The sequence below is a fragment of the Oryctolagus cuniculus genome, chromosome 3, assembly GCF_964237555.1.
Source record: "Oryctolagus cuniculus chromosome 3, mOryCun1.1, whole genome shotgun sequence".
NCBI classification, from domain to species: Eukaryota; Metazoa; Chordata; class Mammalia; order Lagomorpha; family Leporidae; genus Oryctolagus; species Oryctolagus cuniculus.
Window position 1 is genome coordinate 122,948,802 of NC_091434.1, and position 26,309 is coordinate 122,975,110.

Consider the following 26,309-nt stretch of genomic DNA (forward strand, 5'->3'; position numbering starts at 1 on the left):
CTAGTGCAATACGAGCATTTTTCCTGAATTTGTTCACTGTTTGTATTTCTTCTTTGAAAAAATGTCTATTAAGATTCTTTGTTTGCTTCTTAACTGGATTGTTTGTTTTGTTGTTGTTGAATTTCTTGAACTCCTTATGTATTCCGGATACTAATCCTTTATCAGATGTGCAGTTTGTGAATGTTTTCTCGCATCCTGTCAGTGGTCTCTTCACTATGTTGTTATCTATGATGCTTAGAAGTTTCTTAGTTTGCTAAATTCCATTTGTTTATTCTTGTTTTTACTTCCTGTGCTTTTGCGGCCTCATCCCACATCTTGGAGTGTTTCCCCCATGTTTTCCTCTAGTAGTTTCAAAGTTTCAGGACTTACATTTATATCATGGCTCAGTTTTGAGTAAATTTTTGTATAGGGTGTATTTATTGGAGAAGTTATACTTTCTGCAGAGTGCTTCTAGCACTTTTATCAAAGATAACTGTGGGGAGCAACTGGGAGCAACTCGGACTAGACTAAGTTACTGGAATTAAGACTTATTCTATGCATCTGCTTTCCCACAATATGGCGCTGAGAAGGGAAACAGCTTCTACACAGCTGCCTCCAGTTCAACCAATAAACTGTGGGACCTGCTCCTGATTGGAGGAGAGCAGCGTACTCGGCGTGTGGGTAGCAGAGTTGGGATTGGTGGAAGAGGACTATAAAGGAGGAGAGAGACGGCATGCACCAGGAACATCTAAGGGGAACATCTGAGGGGAACACCTGTGCAGCCCCCGAGAGAGCTGGCCGGCGGTGTGCCGCTCCCCCGCGGAAGTGGGGAATGTGGCAGGGGGAACTGCCCTTCCACGGAGGTGGAAGGGACAGCAGCCAACCCGGGAAGAACCAGCAGCAAACCCGGGAAGGGCCGAGCAGACAGAAGAACAGCGCAGGGTCCTGTGTTGTTCCTCCACGAAGAGGGGGAGCGACAGATAACATTGATTGTAGATGTATGAATGTATTTCTGGGTTTCTATTTTGTTCTATGTGTATTTATATTAGTACCATGTTGTTTTGGTTATAACAACAGTGTTCTAGTCTTGAAATATGTTATTGTTATGTCTCTGGCTTTGTTTTCATTGTTCATGATTGCTTTTTGGGCTATTTGGGGTCTTTTGTAGTTCCATACGAATTTTAGTATTTGTTTCTAGTTCTGTGAAAAAAGCGATTGGTATTTCAATAGGGCTTGCATTGAATCTATCACTTATTACTTACGGACATTTTGATATTAATTAGTCAAATCCATGAATATAGGAGGTCTTTCAAAATTTTTCTACCTTTTTCAATTTCTTTTATGTTTTATAATTTTCATTGTAGAGGTCTTTCATATCCTTAGTTTAACTTATCCAAAGGTATTTAAGTTTTTTTTAAAATTTTTTATTTAGTAAATATAAATTTTCAAAGTACAGTTAATGGATTACAATGGCTTTTGAATGCTCTTTTAAGTTCTTTCTCAGCAAGATCATTGTTGGCGTACAGAAGCATAACTCATGCCCACTGGTGGATTACTAGTTAAAACAACATGGCAGGGGCCAGTGCCATGGCACACAAGGTTAATCCTCCACCTGTGGCACCAGCATCCCATATGGGCGCTGGTTCTAGTCCCGGTTGCTCCTTTTCCAGTCTAGCTCTCTGCTGTGGCCTGGGAAGGCAGTGGAGGATGGCCCAAGTGCTTGGGCCCTGCACCCACATGGGAGACCAGGAAGAAGCACCTGGCTCCTGGCTTTGGACTGGCGCAGCGCACTGGCCATAATGGCCATTTGGGGGATGAACCAATGGAAGGAAGACCTTTCTCTCTCTCTCTCTTTCTCACTGTCTGTAACTCTACCTGTCAAAGAAATAAATAAAATCTTAAAAAAAAAAACATGGCATAAACAAACTGGAATATTACTCAGCCATGGAAAAGACTGAAATTCTGACATTAGCAACAAAATGAATGGAATTGAAGATCATTATGCTAAGTAAAATAAGCCAGACACAGAAAGACAAATGCCATATAATTTCTTTCAGACACACACACACATAAATAAATACACACAGATACACCATGTATACCACATTGCTAAGTATTCAGATATTTATAAATGTTGTCTTCACTGAATTATATCCTCTACATAGCAATGTAAAATTCTTTCCTAATCCAGTTATCATCGACATGAATCCGAATCCCACAATACAATAAATTATGTCTGTGTCAAAATGTTAAAAATTATTAAATTTCTATATTTATTCATTTAACTCTTCTTTATACTTTTCTGTATTATTTTAAGTGTTTTAAAATAATAATAGATAATTGAACAAAGTTTTTCAAATCTTTAGAAGTCTATTTATTTTAAAGGCCAAAAGATGAGGGGGGGGGAGAAAGAAGGGGAGACAGAGACAGTCAGAGACAGACTGACCAAGAGATCACATCCCCTGGATCACTCCTAACATGCCTGCAATCTCCAAGCCTGGGCCAAGCTGAAGCCATGAGGCTTCCAAGCCACAAGGCTTCCCTTGTGGGTGGCAGGGACCCAAATACTTGAGCCAACACTTGCTGCCTCCCAGAGTGTGCATTAGCAGGGAGTGGGAATCAGGAATGGAGCTGGGACTTGAGCCCAATGACTCACAGGTGGGACGTGGGAGTCCCAAACAGTGTCTTAACCATTGCACCTGTCCCAGAGCAGTGCCCTTCCTACCCTGCCTCATCCTCTCCCACCCTTACTCCTATGTTCGGAAACACTTATACATTTTTCATTTGCTTCTGATTTGAAAAAAAGTAATAAAATATTATAATTTTATCTGAAGTCTCATTGTTATCTTCTCCCTTCTCCTCCATCTGTAGTGGGGTCTACTCTCCTCAGGTCGTTCTGTCATCCTATTTTTCTTTGTTTTTTCAAGTGTGTATGCATGCGCTTATCAAGGAAAAGCTTACGCCCCTTCATCCTAAGCTAAGAACTTGTAGCTTCTCATGCGTCTTTGGTGAGTGAGGTGTATTCTGTTTCTCTTGAAGCTTTTCCTCAGAGAGCCCAGAATACCAGATTCACTCATGGGCCTATTGCACAGCTAGAACTCTGTGCTTTCTTTCTGTTGGACTTTTGTGTCAGGCCCATCACTATTGTATCCTGTTTCCTCCTTTTTGGGTTTCCAGCCCCCTTTTGCAGGAGAGTTTTTTGTAACTTCTTCAGCAAGGAGATCCATGAGACTGATGTTCTGAGTCTCTCCATGTCTGACCACTGCTTTACTTCACCTTCCTATTTGATCAATTCTTTGTCTTGGGGTATGGTACCAGCTCTAGCATCAGCTATTCAGTGTGTCTTGTGCGAGTGTTGGGAAAGCAAGAATGACAGCAGTCTGATTCTCAAGAATTTCCAAGGAACTTGTCTCCTCTGGAAGTGCTTTCATCTTCTATTATTCTTGGTATCCTAGAGTTTCATACAAGTGTGTTGTGCTGGCAGTTATTTTTCATTTATTCTGCCTGGTTTATGAGGCACTCTTTCAATTTGATGACTTGTGCTTTTCTCTGGCTCTGGGAAGTTATTCTTCCATTATTTCTTTAAAGTGTGTCGCCTCTATTTTATGTTCTTTTTTTCCTGGAGCACCTGCATGGAAACTCAATGTCCCTTTGCTCTCATCTCCTTTAACTCCATCACCTAGAAAATAAAATTACTCAACATTATTGTCTAGGCAGTCTAATGAAGCATTTTTGCATTTTTGGAGGTCTGGTTGTTTTTTTCTTTTTCTTTTTCTTTTCCTAACAGTTTGGTCTTACTCTCTTCCAGTATTTTTGTTTGTTTTTTAAGAAATAGCATTCTAGGGGCCAAAATTGTGACATAGTGGGTTAAGCCGCTTCCTGTGACACTAACATCCCATGTGGGTGCTAGTTTGAGCCCTGGCTTCTCCACTTCTGATCCAGCTAATGGCCTGGGAAAGCAGCAGAAGATGATCCAAGTGGTTGGGAACCTACCACCTATGTAGGAGAAGAAGCTCCTGGCTTCAGCTTGATCAAACTGTGGCTACTGTGGCCATCTGGGAAGTGAACCAGCAAATAGAAGATATCTCTCTCTCTCTCTCTCTCTCTCTCTCTCTCTCTCTCTCTATCTCTCTAACTCTCCTTCTCTGTAGCTCTGACTTTTAAACAAAATAAATCTTATAAACAGAGAAATATCATCCAATACCCTTTAAAGTTAACTATATTTACTTGAAAATTTAGGATAGAAATGGAAATTTTTACATTCATTTCTGTCCCCTGATGGGAGAAAGGTCTGTTTCTTGGTGAGTAGGATGGCATGTGTATCATTGTACCTGCTACTGGCTGGGTTTGGTTCAAGGTGAATGGGAGATAATCATCATTATTTTTTCATGTCTATCTTAGTTTCTGCTCCAGTTGTGGAATATGGGGTTACCCATTGCTACAGCAACTACAATAGAAGCCCAATCCCTTTCCATTGTTTACTCATTTGCTTTTCTCTGGGAATAAATTTCAGTCTGAATATTGCCTGCTTCCTGTTCATTCATTCGCCTGGTTTTAACCTCACTCTACTTTTCAACCTTTCTAATCGTGAGCCTTATGCCTCTCTAGAATCCTGAGCAGTAGCTCCCATCACTCTGAGAAAGTATCAGTAAACCTCTGTGTATCTTCTTTTACCTTCCAGAAATTTATTGGTTGTCTTTTCACCACTGATGACTTCCTTCTTACAGTTCCGTGATTTAGCGTAACTTTATTGTAGTTTACGCCTCTGCTGCTGTAATTTTAAGGAGATAGGTGAGATCACAAGGGCAACGTAGGTACTCAATAAACCATCCAGCATATACTCTTCCATTATGAAACACATCTCGGTGCTGCAAAAACACAAGGAAGAGGGAAGTCAGTGATGATACAAAGAAAAGTGGGCTTGGCTGGTGCAGTGGCTCACTAGGCTAATCCTCTGCCTGCAGCGCCGGCACACCGGGTTCTAGTCCCGTCGGGGTGCCGGATTCTGTCCTGGTTGCACCTCTTCCAGTCCAGCTCTCTGCTGTGGCCTGGGAGTGCAGTGGAGGATGGCCCAAGTGCTTGGGCCCTGCACCCCATGGGAGACCAGGAGGAAGCACCTGGCTCCTGGCTCCGGATTGGCGCAGCTTGCTGGCCACAGTGGCCATTTGGGTGGTGAACCAACGAAGGAACACCTTTCTCTCTGTCTCTCTCTCACTGTCTAACTCTGCCTGTTTTAAAAAAAAAGAAAAAAGAAAAGTGGGCTGGAGGCTGGGCTTTGAAGAGTGACTATTACTGTTAAGAGCATGGGTAGGTTCAGGTTGGGGTAGGCTGGGGTCTTCCATGAGAATTGTGGATAATGGTAGGAACCGGTACAGAGTTGTCAAAATAGGGCAGGTACAAGCAGCAATGACCTTGTTCCACATACGCTCTTCCTTCTCTTGAATACTTTGCTTTTCTGATTGTCTTCTCACCAAGGGTAGGCACAGCCCTGAATCCTAGAGCAGGGTCCTGATGGCTGAGTCCCGGTGTGATCTGCTGTCTGATGTTTCCCTTCACCTGCAGCTCCTTGACCCTGTACATCTCCAGGCAGCAGAAGTGATAAACACACTCTAAGCAAGAAGAGGGAATCCAATGGTAATTTACGAAAACGCATCTGGTGACACTGGTAGCTCTGCACCTGCAAGTGAGACACAATGGGAGGTTGTTTGTGCATGCACATAACTCTTGTCAAAGAATGCCTTGTATGGAGAAAACAAAAATCTGTTTCTTTAGAAATACTGCTGCTGTAATCATGACTGTTATTATCTACAAATTTCAGGCATGTGATGGCACATATAATGGTCATAATGCTGTGATAGCTATTGTTATTACCATTTTCTGTACCTATCACACTCTAAAAACATTAACTACACAGCACAAGAGCTTGCACCTGTACTGGGCAAGACAGCATTTGAAGTTGTGTTTACCTGACTCCTTTTCACTCATCTCTCTTGGTACTCTGCACCAACGCCTACACCCAGCACTTACCTGATTACTTATGCTTATCTCCTCTCTAGCACCCTGGGCTCTGTTACTGAAAGGACTTAGGACAGAAGGACCATCTAGTACAGTGGCGACGAGGTAGTCAAGTCTAGCAGAGCCTCAAGTTGAAAAAAGTGTCCATTTCAGTGCTTTGAGGGACCTGGGAAGAGTACTTCTCTGGATCTTGCTCTTGAGGTGAGTACTGGTGAGACCCCGTGTGGCCTGTGGCCTCATGCCTCATACCTTAGGACAGAAAAGGGAGATGCTGAGCTGGCTGCTCTCTCAGATTCAAAGAGAAAACGTAAGATGCTTAAAAAACAATTAAAGAGACACACAACAACCTCACTCCACTCCTGATTTGGTTAAGCCTCACTTCTTTAAGGAAAATAAAATACACATACATGGTTTGTGAAGGGTCTACAAAAATTCATAAAAATTAAGGCTATGAAAAGCAGTAGGCATAGATTTCAAATTTTTTGCATCAAAATAAATTAATCTTTTAATTCCATTTTCCACAAATGTTTAGAAGTATCCTCTTCTAAGTATGTCCATCCAACACATGTCCCACATTGCATAGTGACTAATTTACTAGTTTACAATTTATTGAGCATGTGCCATGTTTCAGACATTGAGGATACACAATGAACCAAGAATCAGCCGCTCTTGCCATCTCAGAAACTCTATTAATTGGAACAATCAGATGCATTTATGAAATTCCAGAAAGAAAAGATGAGTGCAAAGGACATAAATGCTCCAGTTTATGGTAAGGAATGTCATGAACCAAGGCAAATGGTTGAGGGAGACGTTTGGTCTAGGCACTAAGACACTACTTGGAATGCCAACATCCTATATCAGAGTGCCTGGCTTGAGTCTTTGCTCCACTCCACTCCTGATTCCACATTCCTGCTCATGTGCACTCTAGGGAGCAGTAAGTGATGGCTCATTCCTCATCATCCTTCCTCATTCCTCATCATCCACATCAGAGACCCAGATGGAGTTCTGGGCTCCTGGCTTTGGCCAGGCCCAGACTCAGCTACTATAGGCACTTTGGGAGTGAATCAGCAGATGGAAGAACTCTGTTCTCAGATTCTCTGCATCTCTGTCTGTCTCTCTGCCTTTCAGGTAAAACAAGAAACATCAGATATGGACTGATTTGGTTTTTAAATAGGTACTGATTTTAGATATGTACTGATAGTGGTGGTTTTTTTTTTTTTTTTTTTTTTTTTTTTGGACAGACAGAGTGAGAGAGAGAGACAGAGAGAAAGGTCTTCCTTTTGCCGTTGGTTCACCCTCCAATGGCTGCCACGGCTGGTGCACTGTGCTGATCCGAAGGCAGGAGCCAGGTGCTTTTCCTGGTCTCCCATGGGGTGCAGGGCCCAAGCACTTGGGCCATCCTCCACTGCCTTCCCGGGCCACAGCAGAGAGCTGGCCTGGAAGAGGGGCAACCTGGACAGAATCCGGCGCCCCGACCGGGACTAGAACCCGGTGTGCCAGTGCCACAAGGGGGAGGATTAGCCTAGTGAGCCGCGGCGCCGGCCGATAGTGGTTTTTAAAACCTGCAAAGCAAACTACAAAATCAATCATTTGCTGATGAATTTTACCAAAATGAGAGAACATATTTCTAACAAAGTTTTCCAAAAGTAGAGAATGAAGGAACAATACCCAACTCATTCCCAGAAGCTAGTACTAAAGTGACCAAAATCAAGAAAAGACATTACATGGAAAGAAATACACAAATTAGTATTTTTTATAAATATAGACAAAAAATCTTCAACCAAATGCCATCAACTTGTGTCTCTCTAGGAATTTGTCCATTTCATCTAAGTCACCTAAGTCACCTAAATCATCTAAGTCAGTTGGTGCTGACATCTAACTTCCCAGATAATTAGCACCTGCTCTGATTAAGTGTTTCTCCTTTGAGTTTCCTACTTTCAGCGTGATTCAGGGAAGAGTACAGTGCCTGGGCTAAGAAAGACCTAGAAGCAAAGGTTACCTCTGGCTCTCACTGTTAGCAAGTTTGAACTTTAACCTCTATGGGCCTTAGCGAGGTCACTGAGCCTTACTAGGTTTTAAGGGCCATGGCAAGTGCTTCTACCATATTACACACTTCCAAGGAGAATGTCCTCATTTAAGAATAAGAAACAGAGGCTCAGAAGGATGATTTGGGAGAGAGAGCGCAGGCTTTTTCAAGGTGACACAACCTCATCAGTTCTGAAAATGCCTCTTAGAGCCCTGACTCCTCATCTCACCACTTTCTCTGGATTTTTCAGGGGTCTTCTCATCCTGAGAGTCTCCTGGTTTACCTCCTTCCAGGAGCCTCCCCTCCTGTCTCTCACACCATGGCATGGACACATGAAAAAAGAAAATTTGGTCACATCACTCTCCTGCTGAGCATTTTCACTGGTTCCCAGGTTTTTAGGCAATATTCGTGAGCATTCCTTTAGAGGGTAAGGACTTCAGTGATCCACCAGCTTCTTCATCTTCCTCCTGTCTTAGGGAACTTTGTACAGTCCCATACAATATCAAACAATTAAGTATCCATAACTTCCCATGTGTTCTCGCCTCTGCCTGACATTTCCCCTCTAACTTCTTTCTTTCATTAAACCCTGCTAATTTTGGAAATTCTTGCTCTATCTTCAAACCTCATCTAATGCCTCACCTTCTCTGTCTCATCTGAGTGGCCCTATTAGCAGAGTCCCTGGTTCAGGTCCCTGTCTTATCATTTGTCCTACTGCCATGCTATTGGCTTGTTTGTCTTCCTCCTTTGGATTAATAGGTCTTAGAAGGTGGAGGGTTGCAGTTCCAGAACCTACCATGATCTGTCTATTGGTGTGGTGGCTGAATAAGTATTTTTGCAGGATGCAGTATGACCACTAAGCAGTTCACTTGGGTGAAAGATCACCTTTCCCCTGTGCTTAGAAATCCTATCAGGGTTGGGGCCGGTGCTGTGGTGTACCTGGTAAAGCCACTGCCTACAGTGCCAGCATCCCATATGGGCACTGGTTCAAATCCCAGCAGCTCCACTTCTGATGCAACTCTCTGCTATGGCCTGGGAAAGCAGTGGAGGATGGCCCAAGTGCTTGGGCCCCTGCACCCATGTGGGAGACCCAGAAGAAGCTCATGGCTCCTGGCTTTGGATCGATGCAGCTCCGGCCGTTGCAGCCAGTTGGGGAGTGAACCAGTGGATGGAAGACCTCTCTGCCTTTCCTTCTCTCTCTGTGTAACTCTGACTTTAAAATAAATAAATAAATCTTAAAAAAAGAAAGAAATCCTATCAGGCAAATCCCTACAAATTGTGATGGTGCTTTACTGTTTTATTCAGTTACTTGGCTGCAATCCATCAGATACTTCTCATCCATTTAAAATGATTATATGCTTAGGTGCAATAACCAGATGTTAAGTATAGTGAAAACCAGATGGCATTTCATACAATGGAAATGTTATAAACCTACTCATGTTGGCAACCAACTCTAAGTATTTAAGTGATGTGGAAGCTGATGGGCCTTTCTGTTGGTAGACCCAGGAATAGTGGCTCCTCTGAGATGGGGATCAGGTAACAGTGTTTGGGATGGAGTTGTATTAGTGACTTGGCTAATTTTAATACCTGCTTGAGATTCTTTGGTTATATGTGGCCATTATCCCAAGAAATACAATTCAATGCTGCAGCCCTTTCAAGGATTCTGATAGAATATGTTTTGGGTGAGATGGTGGCACTGGCATCTACCCAGGTACCCAGGTATGCAGACTTGGAAGTTTGCTTCTGTCAGTCATCTTGTCTTGCCCATTTTATCTTCCAAGTATTTCTTAAAGTTATGCTTATTTCCAGGCACACCACAGCTCCCTTATCCATTGCCTTCATCACCTTTGGGCTGGACTCCTTCTGTAAAGCTTGTAGTCAAGACCATTCAGAGGCTATCATGGCTTACCATATACAACCCATGTCTCAACACACCCATCTCATATTAGAACCTTCCAATGGTTCCTCTTCTCCTGCTGGGTCAAGCCCCTGACCCTTGGCATCATATACATGACTTTTCAACATGGCCTCCTGTCTGCCTCTCTAGTCTCTTGACCCTTCAGTTCTGGCATGGAAATGTCAGATCTTGTCATACTGAATCACTTGAGGTTCCTGCATTTATGCTTTTATTTTTTTCCTGCTAAAGGTTTTTAATTTATTTGAAAGACACACACACACACACACACACACACACACACACACAGAGAGAGAGAGAGGTAGATCTTCCATCTACTGGTTTACTCTCAAATGCCCATAACAACCAGGGCTGGGCCAGGATGAAGGACCAGAATTCCATCTGTTTTACCATATGGGTGGCAGAAACCCATGTATATGGGTCACCGCTTCCTGCCTTTTAGGATGTACATTAGCCTACAGTTTGGAATCTGAAGCAGAGCCAAGCTTGAACCCACATTCTCCAGTGTGGCATGTGGGTGTACTAAGCAGCGTCTAAACCACTGCACCAAATGCCTACCCCTGCCTGTTTCTAAGCTGTATATCATTATTTGTGTTTGTTCCACAGCCTGGAATTCCCTTTCCACTTTTCTCTCTGGAATAGTGCCACCTACTTAGAAACATATTTTTAAATTGGGATGAAATTCGCATCACAAGATTAGCAATAATGAACAATTTATTGGAAATTAGTACATTCACAATGCACTGCAAACATCATCTCTATTCTAGCTTCAAAACATTTTTGCAAAGTAGTTGCTCCCCACTTCACGTTCCCCCCAGGACCTAGAAACCCACAATCTTCTTTCTGTATCTGCAGGTTTACTTACCCTGGATATTTCATAAGGATAAAATCATATGATATGTGACCTTTTGTGCCTGGTTTCTTTTATTTAGTACAATGTATTTGAGATTCCTCTTTGTTATGGCATGTATCAATACTTCCTTTTTAATGTTTGAATAATATTGCATTGTAGATATTACAACAATTTGTTTATCCATTGATCCATTGATGGATAATTTGTGTTGTTTTCACATTTTGACTATGGCATTGCTACTATAAACATTCTTGTATTTTGAAAATACAATTATTTTTCACCTATTTTCAATTATTTTTGATATATACACAGAAGAGGAATTTTTGAGTCATATGGTAACTGTGTTTAACCTTTTGCATAACCAACAATTTTTGCACATTAAGTGTACCATTCTATCCAATTTCTCCACATTTTGGGCAACAATTATCTTCCATGTTTTTGATTATTAGCATCCTGGAAGGTGTGACATGGCATCTCATCATGGTATTGATTTGATATTCCATAAAGATTATTGATGCTGAACAGCATTTCATGTGTATCTTGGCCGTTTGTGTATCTTCTTTGGCAGAAACACATATTCAAATGCCTTGCTGATTTTTAGAACTGAATTATTTGCATTATCTAGCTTCTTGATGCTGAGCTGTAAGAGATTCTTTGCATATTTTGGATAGCAGATATTTACAAGATATATAATTTTCATTAAGTTTGCTCCCATTCTCTGAGTGGACTTTTCCAGTTACTTGATAATGTCTTTGATTTAAATGGTTTTATGTTCAGATTAAGTCCATTATAAATATAACTATTTCCTTTTGTTACTTTTTTGGGTTATGATATCTAGGAATATTACCAGAAAATCAAAGGTCAGAAGATTTACTTCTGTGCTTTCTTCTAATATTTCATAATTTGAACTCTTATATTTATATATTTGACCTCCTTTAAATTAATCTTTTTATATGATGTGAGCGATGGGTAAATTTCTTTGTTTTACTTCTGTATATGAGTTGTTCAATAACCATTTGTACATAAATATTTATTTATTTATTTATTTTGAAAGAGTAACAGAGAGTAGGGAGAATCACACACACACACACACACACACACACACAAACACACAGAGAAGAGAGAGAGAGAAAGGCCGCAATGGCCAGTGCTGGGTCAGGTTAAAGCCAGGAGCCTGGAGCTTTATATGGATCTCCCACATGGGTGGCAGGGGTCCAAACACTGTGTCATCTTCCATCTTCCATCCACTGGTTCACTCCCCAACTGGCTGCAACGGCCGGAGCTGCATCGATCCAAAGCCAGGAGCCATGAGCTTCTTCTGGGTCTCCCACATGGGTGCAGGGGCCCAAGCACTTGGGCCATCCTCCACTGCTTTCCCAGGCCATTAGCAGGGAGCTGGATCAGAAGTGGAGCAGCCAGTACATGAACTGGCACCCATATGGGCTGCTGGCACTGCAGGGGGCAATTTTACCTGCTATGCTGGTCCCCCGACAACCACTTATTAAAGAGCCAATACTTTTCTCACTTAATGATCTGCGCACACTTGTTGAAAATCAGTTGGCCATAGCTGTATAGGTTTATTTTTGGATTATCAGTTGAGTCTTATTTGCTAAGTGTTGACTCTTGTGCTAATATCACACTGTTTTGATTAGTTTAGTTTGTAGTGAGTTTTGAATATGGGGAGTGTGAACCTGACTACTCTGTTCTTGTGTTTCAAGATTGTCTTGGTAGCCAGCGCCGCGGCTCACTAGGCTAATCCTCCACCTTGTAGCGCCGGCACACGGGGTTCTAGTCCCGGTCCGGGCGCCGGATTCTGTCCCGGTTGCCCCTCTTCCAGGCCAGCCCTCTGCTGTGGCCAGGGAGTGCAGTGGAGGATGGCCCAAGTGCTTGGGCCCTGCACCCCATGGGAGACCAGGATAAGTACCTGGCTCCTGTCATCGGATCAGCGCGCAGCGCCGGCTGTGGCGGCCATTGGAGGGTGAACCAACGGCAAAAGGAAGACCTTTCTCTTTGTCTCTCTCTCTCTCACTGTCCACTCTGCCTGTCAAAAAAAAAAAAAAAAAAAAAAAAAAAGATTGTCTTGGTTATTTAGGAACACTTGTATTCCATGTGAAAATGCAGCTACACCTCTTCATTTAAAAGGTTGTGGCAGGAGGCAGCTGGCCCTGTGGTGTAGCAGGTTAATGCCCTGGCCTGAAGCACCAGCATCCTATATGGTCGCTGGTTCGAGAACCGGCAGCTCCTCTTCTGATCCAGCTTTGTTCTATGGCTTGGAAAAGCAGTAGAAGATGGCCCAAGTCCTTGGGCTCCTGTACCCGCAAGCAAATGGAAGACCTCTCTCTCTCTCTCTCTCTCTTTTTCTCTGTGTAACTCTGATTTCAAATAAATAAATAAATCTTTAAACAAAAAGGTTATTGGGATTTTGACAGCTACTACAGTGAAAGTGTAGATAACTTTGGGTAGTGTTCCTATCTAAAAATTACTGTGTTCCAATACATAAACGTAAGATCTATTTCCATTCATTTTGATATTTAGTTTTTTACTAGTGTTTTCTAATTTTAACTCTACAAGTATTTCAGCTACTCAGCTAAATTTATTACTAGGTAATTTATTCTTTTAGATATAATTATAAAGTGAGCTATTTTATTAATTTCCTTTTCAATGTATACAAGATAACACATTTTGTATGTTTTTATACTTTACAACCCCATTAAATTTATTTTTTCTAGTTTTTATGCATGTGTCTTTGGCATGATCTATAAACAGGATTTTCATTTCATAAATATAAAGAGATAGTTTAACCTCTTCCTGACCAGTTTTGACATTTTTTATCTATTGTGCTTGCCTAATTGCTCAGCTTAGGATTTCAGTGTAATGTTGAACAGCAGTGGTGAAAGCAGATCTCCTTGTCTCACTATTGCTCACATGGGAAAAGATCACACTTGGTTTTCTACCATTGAGCACGATATTAGCTTGAGAGTTTTTCATAAATGCATTTGCAGTGTTGAGAAAATTCCTTTCTATTCTAAGTTCTTTGAGTGTCTTTTTTTTTTAAACTGGGAATGGTTGTTGGATTTTGTCAATTTTTTTGCATCAATTAATGACCATATGGTCCTTTCACTTCTTTCTATTAATGCGCTATGTTATACAGTAGGTCATCTTGTTTAATGGGATAAATCCCACTTGGTCATTATGTATAATGCTTTTAATATATGCTTGGAATCAGCTTGATAACATTTTGTGGAGGATTTTTGCATCCAAATTCTCATGAGTAATTAACTAGACTCCAGAAATCTACAAAAAGTTGATTGTCTCAGCTTTTATCTGCTTAATGGTTGCCCCAGTGGAGGCATTGATTTCTGAAAAGTATCCTTATCTACTCTTTCTGTAGCATCACTACCCAATCACTTTTTAAACCACCTGATGGATTTTTGCCATTTCCCTCCTTTTCTTTCCTTTTCTTTCTTTCTTTCTTTCTTTCTTTCTTTCTTTCTTTCTTTCTTTCTTTCTTTCTTTCTTTCTTTCTTTTAGAGAAGGGGGTCCCTGGTTTCAGCCTAGGGCCCTCCAATCTTTATTTATTTATTGAAAGGCAGAGTTACCAAGAGGAAGAGGCAGAGAGAGGGAGAAAGAGAGGGAGAGAGAGGGAGAGAGAGAGATCTTCCATCTGCTAGTTCACTATGCAAATGGCCACAAAGGCCAGAGCTGGGTTGATCCAAAGCCAGGAGACAGGATCTTCCTCCAAGTCTCCCACATGGGTGCAGGGGCCCAAGGACTTGGACCATCTTCCACTACCTTCCCAGGCCATAGCAGAGAGCTGGATCAGAAGTGGAACAGCTGGGACTCGAACCAGCACCCATATAGGATGCTGGCACTGCAGACCAGGGCTTTAACTTGCTATGCCACAGCACCAGCTCCTCCCTTCTTTTCTACCACTATTCATTTATTAGTGGGCTTTGATTATTGTTGCATTGATCAAATAGTAGCTACTGTATTGCTTCTCTCAGGAAGCTTCTTGAGGATACAGGTGACATTTAGCAAGAGCACAGCCTGGCTCCTGGAACAGTGCTTGGTGAATAATAGTTGCTCAAAAAAATATCTGCTTGATTAAATTCATACTGATATCCTAGTACACAGGCATCCAAAAAAGGACGTTAAAAGTCGAGTCATTAAGCTCGAAAGGACAAGAAAGTAGTCTTCGTGACTACACCGAGAACATTACAAGAAAGACGACTGTGCTCTTTGAGAGGAAAGCAGCTTCCTTCCTCGTGTCTGCTTGTCTCTCTGTTTCCCACTCTCCTGAGAAAAGACTCTTCTCACGTACATGTGAAAGGTCTGGGTGGAGGAAAAGAGCTGTGCACCTGTCTGCACATGCAGAAAGGCTCTTCCGAGCCATGTTGTCTGACCGCTGGGCATGGAAGCACAGCAGCAGTGGGAGAGTTCGGTGGGTCTTCTCTTTCCTATTGCTCCCTCTGATCATCCTCCTTCTCCTCTTTCCCTCAAAGTTTAGTCATTATAATTTTCTGGTTCTCTTAGCTGGCTTTTGTCTGTTTTACTCCACGTAATTTTTGTAGGGACATAATAGGCACACATAGTTTGCTGGTTGTACTCCCAGCCTTGCTCTGTGTCTCATTCAGGGGCCATCAGCCAAGGTGTCCCAATGAATGGATTGGCTGAGGGGCCAGTGGGTGGGGCATAGCATCTCGTTCTTGTTGCACTACTTCCTTTGTGTTCAAATCTATCCTGAATGTGCCTCCAAACTTTGGGATACTAAGTTTACCATGAGTTGCCTTTCATACAACTGAGAGTTCCTATGATCAGTGAACAAGTCTTATTGATCTTCGTGTCTCTGAGGACAAAACATTTCATCTTAAGAATATTTATGAGTGAATGGAAACATAACCTGTACACACCTTCTCACATATATGTTTTAAAGATTTATTTATCTATATGATAGGCAGAATTACAGAGAGGGAGAAACACACAGAACAAGATCTTCGATCTGCTGGTTCACTCCTCAAATGGCCATTATGACAAGAGCATGGCCAGGCAGAAGCCAGAAGCCTGAAACTCCATGTGGCTCTTGACACGTGGGTGTCGGGGTCTGAGCATTTTGCCCACCTTCCGCTGCCTCTCCAGGAGCACTAGCAGGAAGATGGATCAGAAGCAGATCAGCCAGAGTTGGAACATTAGCTCCAATATAGGCCACCAGCATCACACATTGTGGTTTAACCTGTTGTACATGTGACAGTATTGTTCCACCCCTCCATTTATTTTAAATCACCCCATAGATTACTTATAACACCTAACATGATGTAAATTTTGTTATATTGTTTAGAAAATAATGGCAAGAAAGAGTCTGCACATAGAATATCCGGTTTTGTATATTTTTGAATGGCAATTGGTTTAATCTGGCAGAGGAATCTAGTTTGACTACGATTAGAAATAAAGGCTATCAAAGTTTTCTCAGCAGGAACAGAATAGCATTCAACACTCAACTATGCGACAGACATTATCAGAGTAACCCATCTGTGTCTCATGAGGTCATAGCATATGTGGGCCAAAGAGATCTCTTTACCTAATTTTATTATTATTTTATTTTTCTGGGAGGAAGCATTGCTAATAAAGCATTGCTTTAATTCCACTTGCCAAACAGGAGGCCTTCCTTTTCTCCTGGTTAACACTGCTTTGCAATCAGCTTGAGCTCTCTGTGCTGCCATCTCTATCAGTCACTAATTGCAATGATGTAGAAATATGCTCCTCTGTACTTGAGGGCATCGTCATTTGGCCTGGCTTAATCATCTCTCTTCAAATTTGTTGCATGTTGCTATTTTGAGTGAGGAAATTCTTGGAGAGAACTTGGCGTTGCTGTAAGTTTTAAATTGCACATCATACTGCTATTGGAGTGAGCTGCTCCCTGCTGGCTGTGATGTAGCTCAGGTGTCACCTTGTCTGTGGTCTCACACCTGTCCATCACCATGCACTCTGCAAACTTTGACAGCATTGCTTCCGTTCTGTTCGATTCTGTAAGCAAGGTCTGAGGACCTGCTTGGTGGCCATCTCTACAACATGGAGTTGACCAACAATTGTGGCACAACTTCTATGAAGTCCACACTGTGGTCATGTGTCATTTAATCCTCAATTAAAAATCTTGTGTAATAGACATGGTGATTTGCTTTCCACAAACATAGGAATCCAGGTGTAGAGAAGTTGGAATACTTTCTCCAAGTGTGTTTGTTATTTTTCTTCTTCTTCCCTTTCTGCCTTTCCCTTGCTCTGCACCTCACACGCTGGGACACCTGGTCTCCCGCGCCAGCCAGTGTCTGGTTGGCTTGGTCAAGGGCAGACATTAGCAGGAGATAGGATGGGATTAAAGGTTAGCCTCAACCTCTCCTTCAGCCTTCCTGGTGCTGCTGGCAGTGATTGCCTTTCTCCATGACTTCAGCCAACTCTCAGGCATCAGCTCTTGGTGAGTCCAGCTGTCGCAGCACCTTGATAGAAATTTCTGCCCTGACTCTTCAGGCCTAGGGGTGGTAGTCTCTGCCCACCACGGCATCCTATTTCCCTGCATCTTAGCCCATATTCCATAAGTTACGTTTTATTAAAGGGTCTGCATTCTCTGTGATGGAATCTGTTTTCTGCTGGGACCCTAACCGATGCTGCAGCTATCACGGCTGCCAAGTGCTGGAGTGGAATTGGACCCTGGAGGTCCTGTTTCCCAAGACTGTGTTTGCCCCACTGGCCTGTCTGTTCTCCACCTCTCATCTTACGTGAAATGATTCCAGGAACTTCTCTCTGACGGAAGCCACTGAAGCCACTGAACTCAGCGTGACATATGAAGGATCTTCAAAGCATTCACAGAAAAAAACAAACAACAACTGGACATGGATTTCAAAATGTTTCTGAAATGATATAAACTTATTTAATTCCATTTTCTGCAAATTTTTGAAGTGCTCCCATAGCATCTTTTTTTTAAAGATTTATTTATTTATTTGAAAGAGTTACACAGAGAGAGGAGAGGCAGAGAGAGAGAGAGAGAGAGAGATCTTCCATTCACTGGTTCACTCTCCAATTGGCCACAATGGCTGGAGTTGTGCCAATCCGAAGCCAAGAGCCAGGAGCTTCTTTTGGGTCTCCCATGTGGGTGCAGGGGCCCAAGGACTTGGACCATCTTCTACTGCTTTCCCAGGCCATTGCAGAGAGCTGGATCGGAAGTGGAGCAGCTGGGACTAGAACCAGTGCCCATATGGGATGTCGGCGCTTCAGGCCAGGGCATTAACCCACTGCACCACAGCGCCTGTCCCTCACATAGCATCTTTAAAAACACATATTTATTTACTTATTTGAGAGATAAAGTGTCAGACAGATGAAGTGATAGACTGAGAGAGTGCTCCTATACACTGGCTCACTCTCCAAATGTCCACAAGAGTCCTGACCTAGGGGCTGGAGCTGGGAAATCATTTCAGTCATTCCAGAAATCCAACTACTTGAGCCATCATTTGCTTCCTCTGAAGATGTGCATTATCAGGAAGCTAAAATCAGGAGCAGAGCTAATACTCAAACGCAGGCACTCAGATGCCAGCGTTGTGTAGTCGGTAAAGCTGCCGCCTGCATTGCCATCATACCATATAGGCACTTGTTCGAGTACTGGCTGCTCCACTTCTGATCTGGCTCCCTGCTAATGGCCTGGGAAAAGCAGTGGAAGATGGCCCAAGTGCTTGGGCCCCTGCTACCACATGAGGGACCTGTAAGTAGTTCCTGGCTACAGGTTCCTGGCTCTGGCATAGTCCAGCCCTGGCCCTGTGGCCATCTGGGGAGTGAACCAGCAGATAGCTCTTTCTCTCTCTCTCTCTCTCTCTGCCTCTAAAATAAATAAATAAATATTTAAGAAAAAAATCAGGTACTGAGAAGTAGGATATGGACAGCCCACCTGTTGTACCAACTATGAGGCAAAATGCCTACTCCTGCCCCCCACCACAGTCTCTTAACACAAATAGCAGTGCCTGCCACTGATATAAGTCAGCATAGGAAATAGACAGCGTCTCCCACCAAGGGTAGTTAGGAGTCCAATCATGCAGGTAAGAATAACTTTAATAAAACAGAAAAATGGAATGTGGACAATTGAGCAACATCCATCTCTGTTGTAGTGAGTTATACCTTTTGTTTAATATACAGTATTAGAAGCATATTTTCAGAAATGTTAATTCCTTTGCCCCAGGAGTATCTTCCTCAGATGTCTGGCATTCTAATGAACCATTTGGCCCACGAGAAATCCCTTTAAGTGCCAGGCATTCCGGTGGTCGTTCCATTCTTCCCTCTCTAGGTGAGTGCTCTAGCATCATTCTCAGGCTGGCCTGGGCTGCAGATGGGAAGGGGTCATCCACGGTGTTGGTGCTGAGGCTCTGCTTCCCTGACTGCTGCAGTGTCCATGTTATGTCTCAAAATATTGTTCTGCTCAAAGCTTTTGAGGTCACAGTATTTTATGTAAATGTTTCTTGAGCTCAAAAATCCAAGGGGGAATTTATGTTTGATTCTAGGGGCCCTCCTGATCCTTGTCCACAGTTGATATATTTGACAGATGGGACATGTGGCCTTTGCTCTTCCACTTTGCTGAGACATCACTGACTTGTGATAAAATACACCTATTTTAAGTATGCAATACCATGAATTTTCACGTATGTATGTGCGAGTAAATAATACAAGGATAGCACAGTGTATTCATTGCTGTAGCTTTGCAGTAAGTCCTGGGGATGGGTAAGGTCTATCTTCCAGCTTTGTTTTCAGTACTGTTGTGGTTATCCTGGGTCCGTTACTTTCCAGATGCCCTTCAGGTTTGTTAGCATCCCAAAAGCAATTTTCTGGAGGTTTTAATTGTGATTGCATTGAATCAATACATCAGATTGGGAAGAACTGTAATCTTCAGAATATTGAATCTATCTATGAAAATGAAATATCTGCTAATTTATTTACATTTTAATTTCTTTCATCAAACTTTCACAGTTTTCATCAAATGTGTGTGTATATATATATATATATATATATAGTTAGATTTATACCTATGTTTCATGTTTTGATGTTATTGTGAAAGGTTTTGTAATTTTATTTAAAATTAAGTTGTTCATTACTCACATGTAGCAAAGCAATCATGTGAGTAATGTGTATTAATGTTGTGTCCTGTAACCTTTGCTAAAACTGCCTATTAGCTCTAGATTTTTATTAACAAATCATATAGCAGTATGCTTCCCTGGATGGGAAACAGTACCTAGTTTCTTATCATTAAAATAATCACAACTATGAGCTTTTTGTGAATTTAAAAAAAATGTTTACCTGTGTTTACCTTTTTGGAAGGTATGAAGCCAATCTTATACACCTGGAATAAATCTCACTCAGTCCTGCTGTATATTTTTTCTATACTTTGTTGGATTCAGGTTTCAGATATATGTTGGGGGTTTTGCAATCTATGCTCATGAGAATCTTTTTATCAATGGAAATATAAAGCTTGAACTTTTATGGGAGAGCTATGCCTTCTTTCACCTGCCATAATTATTTTAAAACTAAAGCATGTTGTTTTTGTGTTACTAGGTTAGGTTTTGTTTGTTTGTTTGTTTGTTTGTTTTTTGGCCAGGCACAGTTAGACAGTGAGAAAGAGAGAGACAGAGAGAAAGGTCTTCCTTTTTCCGTTGGTTCATCCCCCCGAATGGCTGCTATGGCCGGAACTGCGCTGATCCGAAGCCAGGAGCCAGGTGCCTCTTCCTGGTCTCCCATGCAGGTGCAGGGACCCAGGCACCTGGGCCATCCTCCACTGCACTCCTGGGCCACAGCAGAGAGCTGGACTGGAAGAGGAGCAACCGGGACAGAATCCGGGGCCCCAACTGGCACTAGAACCCTGGGGTGCCCGTGCCGCAGGCGGAGGATTAGCCTAGTGAGCCGCAGCGCCAGCCCAGTAATTTAGTTTTTTTCTCTTAATTAAGCATTTTTAAAATTTTAATTAGTTTTGCACAGATTCAGTGTAGTTCATGGATACAGTTCTAAAAATGATGATAGTCCCTTCTTCTTCCCTCCCTTCTTTCCCTCCCTCTCTCTCCCCCTTCCTCCCTCCCTCCACCCTCTCTTCCTTTCTTCGTTCTTTTCTTCTCTATCTTTCTTTCATTTTTGAGATAATGTATCTTGAATTTTCATTACAGTAAAAAGGGTTAGGGCTTCAACAACTATGACATTTAACAAGTAAAAACCAAAAGACCTTAGTTTAGTGGGAATATTGGCAAGGACTACAAACAATAATCGAATGGAAAAATGACCATTTCACCCCATATGGTACATTTTAAAGTAATCTCTGATCTAAAAATTCTATTTGCTTTAGGCAGCTAATTCTCAGTGAGATTTGATATCTAAATTTTATTTATCAATGCAGCTAGCATTTCTGTTGCTCCTTATTATATCCTTAGTTTCTTTGTAAGGTATTGCAAATTCTATCTTTTGGATACTGGATGTTTGGTGTAAATAATATTGTGGTTTGTTCTGGGAGGCAGTTCAGTGAGTTGGACATAGTTTGAGCCTTTGCTAGCATAGCTTTGCTGTGTGTGCCTGTGTTGGAGTCATTTCAGAAGACGGGAAGATTTGAGAAAAGTTTATGTACAACTGCACAGGTGATCTTATAGATGCAACTTGGGGTCCTGAGAGAGGCAGGGCTAATGAAACTTCTCCTAGCTCTACCTCAGAAAAATCTCATCAACACTCTGTCTTCCTTGCCTATAAAATAGGGATTGGAATTTCTGCTTCTTGGAGTTGTCATAGGAGGAATACATGAGATAATACATGTGAAGCTTCTTGTAGTCTGTCTAGTACTTGAGAGATGTCTTAGAATTATGGACATTCTTATACTCAAAATCCTTAGCTAAAGCCTTAATCTTTGATTTGTGCTGGCTTCTCTTTAAATACCAATGGTATTCATTACTGTCTATTTCCATAATGGTGGTAGCAAGCCAAACCTGTCTCTGAACAGGAGTGTTACTCTGTTTTATGATTATTGAGAAAATCAGCCATTTTTTCACCTCTGATTCTACAGAGTATGCTACCTTGGTACTTTCATAAACTGAGTGTCCATATAAATGTGATCTCCGAAATACAGTACTATGAAGCACATCCAAGAAAATTGTTCCATAGATTATGTTTTTGGAAAGGCCTCATTAAGCAAAGCCAAGGTTTTCAACATGCTCAGTGGCAATACGAGAGTGGAATGCTAGGTGTTATGCTATAGAACAGGGGCCAACAACAAGTCAGTAGTTTCAGGGCCATGGCGGGGCCTGCCACTCCTGTTCTACATGGCTTTGATTTCTGCTTCTCAGAAGATTGACACATGCAATGATTTCACATTACTGTGCATTAGCAAAGATTTGTTCTGACATTCTACCTGAGAGTCAATTGGAAATCCAATTTGAGGGCAATTCAATAAACTCCTCATTTCTCATCTCCTCCTTATTTATTAATAGTATTAATAGGATTGAAAGGCCTCTTTTGTTCATTGAAAATGCTGCCAACATGGCTATATGCCTTATGGATAAGATCTCACTGTTTTGTAGGTATAGTGCATTACGTTTAATATTCATCTAATGATATGCTAGCATCCAATTTAACAAAGAAGCAAAGAGTACCAGGGTTTTAAAAGCTGTTTATGGCCCAACAGCAAGTGGAGCCAGAATTCCAATACAGATGGCTCCTGCTTCAGATAGTTGCATTTACGATTTCTGGACTCTGTGATTATGCAAAAGTAACGTGGGTTCAGTAGAGACTGCTACAAAGTTTGAATTTTGTTTTTTTTTTCCAGGCTAATGATGTAAGGTCTGATACTCTTTTCTGATGCTGGGCGGCAGCAGTGAACATAGCTGCCAGTCAGCCACGCAATCGTGAAAACAAACAACAACTGATACTCTACAGCCTGCTGTGGTCTCAGTGAGTTTTGAATATCACATTTTATATTTTCGCAACCATCAGGTCTATAAAATGCCCATCTGTGTGTATACATGAAATATTCAACACTGTATTATAAAATAAGCTTTGTGCTAGATAATTTTGCCAAACTAACATAGTGTTTTGAGCACGTGTAATGTAAGTTAGGCTAAATAGGATACTCAATAGGTTAATTGTATCAGATGCAATTTTTAAAAAGATTTATTTATGTATTTGAAGGGCAGAACCACAGAGAGGCAGAGGCAGAGATAGATAAAGAGTGAGGGGGATAGAGAGAGAAAGAGAGAGAGAGAGAGAGAGCTTCCATCTGCTGGTTCACTGCCCAAATAGCCATAATGGCCAAAGCTGGGCTGACCTGAAGCCAGGAGTCAGTAGCTTTATCTAGGTTGCCCTCACGGGTGCAGAGGTCGGAGTACTTGGGCCATCATCCACTACTTTCCCAGGCATGTTAGCAGGGAGCAGGATCAGAAGTGGAGCAGTTGGGACCTGAACTGGTGCTCATATGGGATGCTGGCACTGCAGGCAGCAGTTTTACATGCTATACCACAATGCAGGCTCCTCAAACGCATTTTTTATTTCTGATCGTTTTAACCTATGACACATGTATCAGGACATAATCCCATCCTAAACCAAGGAGCATCTGAATATTTATTTATTTATTTAATAAAGATTTATTTTTATTTATTTGAAAGACAGAGTTACAGGGAGATGTCGAGACAGAGAGAGAGGTCTTCTATCCGCTGGTTCACTCCCCAGATGGCCGCAAAGGCCAGAGCTGTGCGGATCCGAAGCCAGGAGCTTCTTCTGGGTCTTCCACATGGGTGCAGGGGCCCAAGGACTTGGGCCATCTTCTACTGCTATCCTAGGCCATAGCAGACAGCTGAACTGGAAGTGTAGCAGCCGGGACTAGAACCAGCACCCATGTGGGATGCAGGCGCTTCAGGCCAGGGCTTTAACCCGCTGCGCCACCGTGCCAGCCTACATCTGAATATTTATTTCTGATTTCACCTCAGTGTGATATGTTCTACTCTAAACCATCCCTCATCAGAAAGCTTTCCCGAACCATCCTTACCTGTCAGCTACAAACACACCATACAACAAGCTAATCCCAGACTGAGTTGTTTAAAACAGGCCTTGAGCCTCATGGATCAATGAGTTGATCATGGATCCATCTTCGTGGACTGGCTTTTTTAGGTTGGACTCTGTTCTGTGAGCCAATTGTGCTCTCTAGGAGAAATCTTGTTAGCAAGATAGCTGGGGCAAATTCTTTTCATTGGGATGTCAGAGACCCAGGAGAACAAGAAACCCAAGATGCTGGCCAGAGGTCAACAGATAGAGAAATGCAAAGTCAAGAGACTGCTTCTGTAGTTGAAAATGCTGCAATGTTTCAGGCCACTTACGGTAAGATATCCACAGGTTTTGGAGATTGGGATATGGACATCTTGGGGACATTGTTTTGCCATAATACTATCCCATGTGTCATTTTATTTTGGCATTTTAATTGCTTTTCAGTGCTATTTTACTGTGGTTTTATTTGGGTGTCCCCAGTGATGAATTATGTTGATCATTTCTACACATGCAACTTGTGCTCCAGGCAATCTATTTTTTTTTTTTTTTTGGTGATGGGTCTGTTCAACACTTTTGTCTAGTTTGTATATTGGGTTTAAACTCTTAGTCTTAGTGAGAGTTCTTTACGCAGTCTGGATATAAATCCTCTACCAGATGCATGAACTAACAATGTTTTTGCAAACATGTGGTTTGTTATTTTCATTCACATAAGAGTGTCTCTCAAGGATTACATGATCCTAATCTCAACAAAATAAAGTTTGTACTTTTTATTTTATTCAGTCATGTTCTTACATAATATCCAACAAAACTTCACCTGCCTAAAGGTCAGGCATACTGCCTCATTTGTTCTGTTTTAGAGTTTTCATAGTTTAGCAGATTTAGTAGATAGGTGGTTCATTTACAGATAATTTTGAATGGGGTAAAAAGTATGGGCCAGGGTTTCCTCAATTTTTTTGGGGGGGGTGTTGATATTCAATCATTCTAGCCATTTGTTCAAAGCACTATCCTTGGTTAAATTGTCTTTCCACCTTTATCAAATGTCAATTCACAACGGATGTGTGGGACTATTTCTGTGTCCTTTATTTTCTCCAATATACTGACAGTGTAAATTGTATTATCAGGTAGTGTGAATACAGTAACTTTGTTCTCTTTCTGAATAACTTCTGGATATACTAGTTCATGTAATTTTCCGTATGAATTCTAGACTCAGCTTGTCAGCTATGTATAGAATGACATTTAACTATCGGCAGATTGCCACTGCTTCTTGGACCTTGGTAAACTGGCTTATTTTAATAATTTCATAGAGATTCTTTGGAAATTTCTACAAAAATTTTTTGTCCATGCATACACAGTTTTACTTTTATCACGAGTATGTAGGTTCTTCCACGTTTTTTTTTTCTTGAAGAAGTGCCCTGTTTAAGACCTGTAAACAACAACAACAAACAAGGTGAATGAAACTGTGAGTCCACCCTCAGAGGCAGCAGATGATGGTCCATGTAGTTGGGTTCCTGACACCCATGGGGGAGATCTGGATTGAGTTCCTGGCTCCTGGCTCCCATCTTGTCTATCTCCAGGTTTTGCAGACATTTGAGAAGTGAAGCAGAAGATGGGAGATCTCTGTTTGTCTGCTTCTCTTTGCCTTTCAAATAAATAAAACAACTTGATTTAAAACATGGTAAGAATATATATCTCTGCCGGCACCATGGCTCAATAGGCTAATCCTCTGCCTGCGGTGCCATCACACTGGGTTCTAGTGCCAGTGGGGTGCCAGATTCTGTCCAGGTTGCTCCTCTTCCAGTCCAGCTCTCTGCTGTGGCCCGGGAAAGCAGTGGAGGATGGCCCAAGTGCTTGGGCCCTGCACCCACATGGGAGACCAGGAAGAAGCACCTGGCTCCTGGCTTTGGATCAGCGCAGTGTGCCAGCCGAAGTGTGCCAGCCGCAGCGGCCATTGGGGGGTGAACCAACAGAAAAAGGAAGACCTTTCTCTCTGTCTCTCTCTCTCACTGTCCACTCTGCCTGTTAAAAAAAAGAATATATATCCCTAGATTGTTCCCATTTTTTAGAGAAAAACACTCATCTTTCTCTGTTGCACATGACATTTACTGTAAATTGTTTTGTACACAGTTTGTGCCAAGTTGAAGAGTCTCCTTCTATTCCCAGCTCTTTGAGAGTTTTTTTGTAAATAGATACTGAGTGCTGTCAGAGACCTTTTCGGTATCTATGGAGTGGGTCATATGGCTGTATTTCTTTTGTCTATTTACAGGAAGAATTGTGCCCCCATTTTCACCTGCACACACACATGAATGCATATCACATTTTAAATGATACAATGACACATAATAATTATACATATTTAGCAGGTACATGATTATATTTCAGTACTTGTGTGTAACGTGTAATGATCTGGCTAATTCTGTTGAAAAACCCCAAGTCAAAGTCCTTACCCTGAAGTCCTTCAGAGCCTCTCCCCGGCCTGCACGATGAGCTGACTT

The 26,309-nt window shown here is 41.9% G+C and overlaps 1 long non-coding RNA gene across 1 annotated transcript in view; it reads left to right on the forward strand.

The window, feature by feature from the left end:
• Positions 1-5,993: 5,993 nt before the first annotated feature.
• LOC127491633 (uncharacterized) overlaps positions 5,994-26,309 on the forward strand; it is a 39,441-nt gene continuing 19,125 nt past the window's right edge. The window contains exons 1-2 of the long non-coding RNA XR_007920456.2: positions 5,994-6,195; positions 22,607-22,731. This is a non-coding gene — a long non-coding RNA (uncharacterized lncRNA). The remainder of the gene's footprint in view (positions 6,196-22,606; positions 22,732-26,309) is intronic.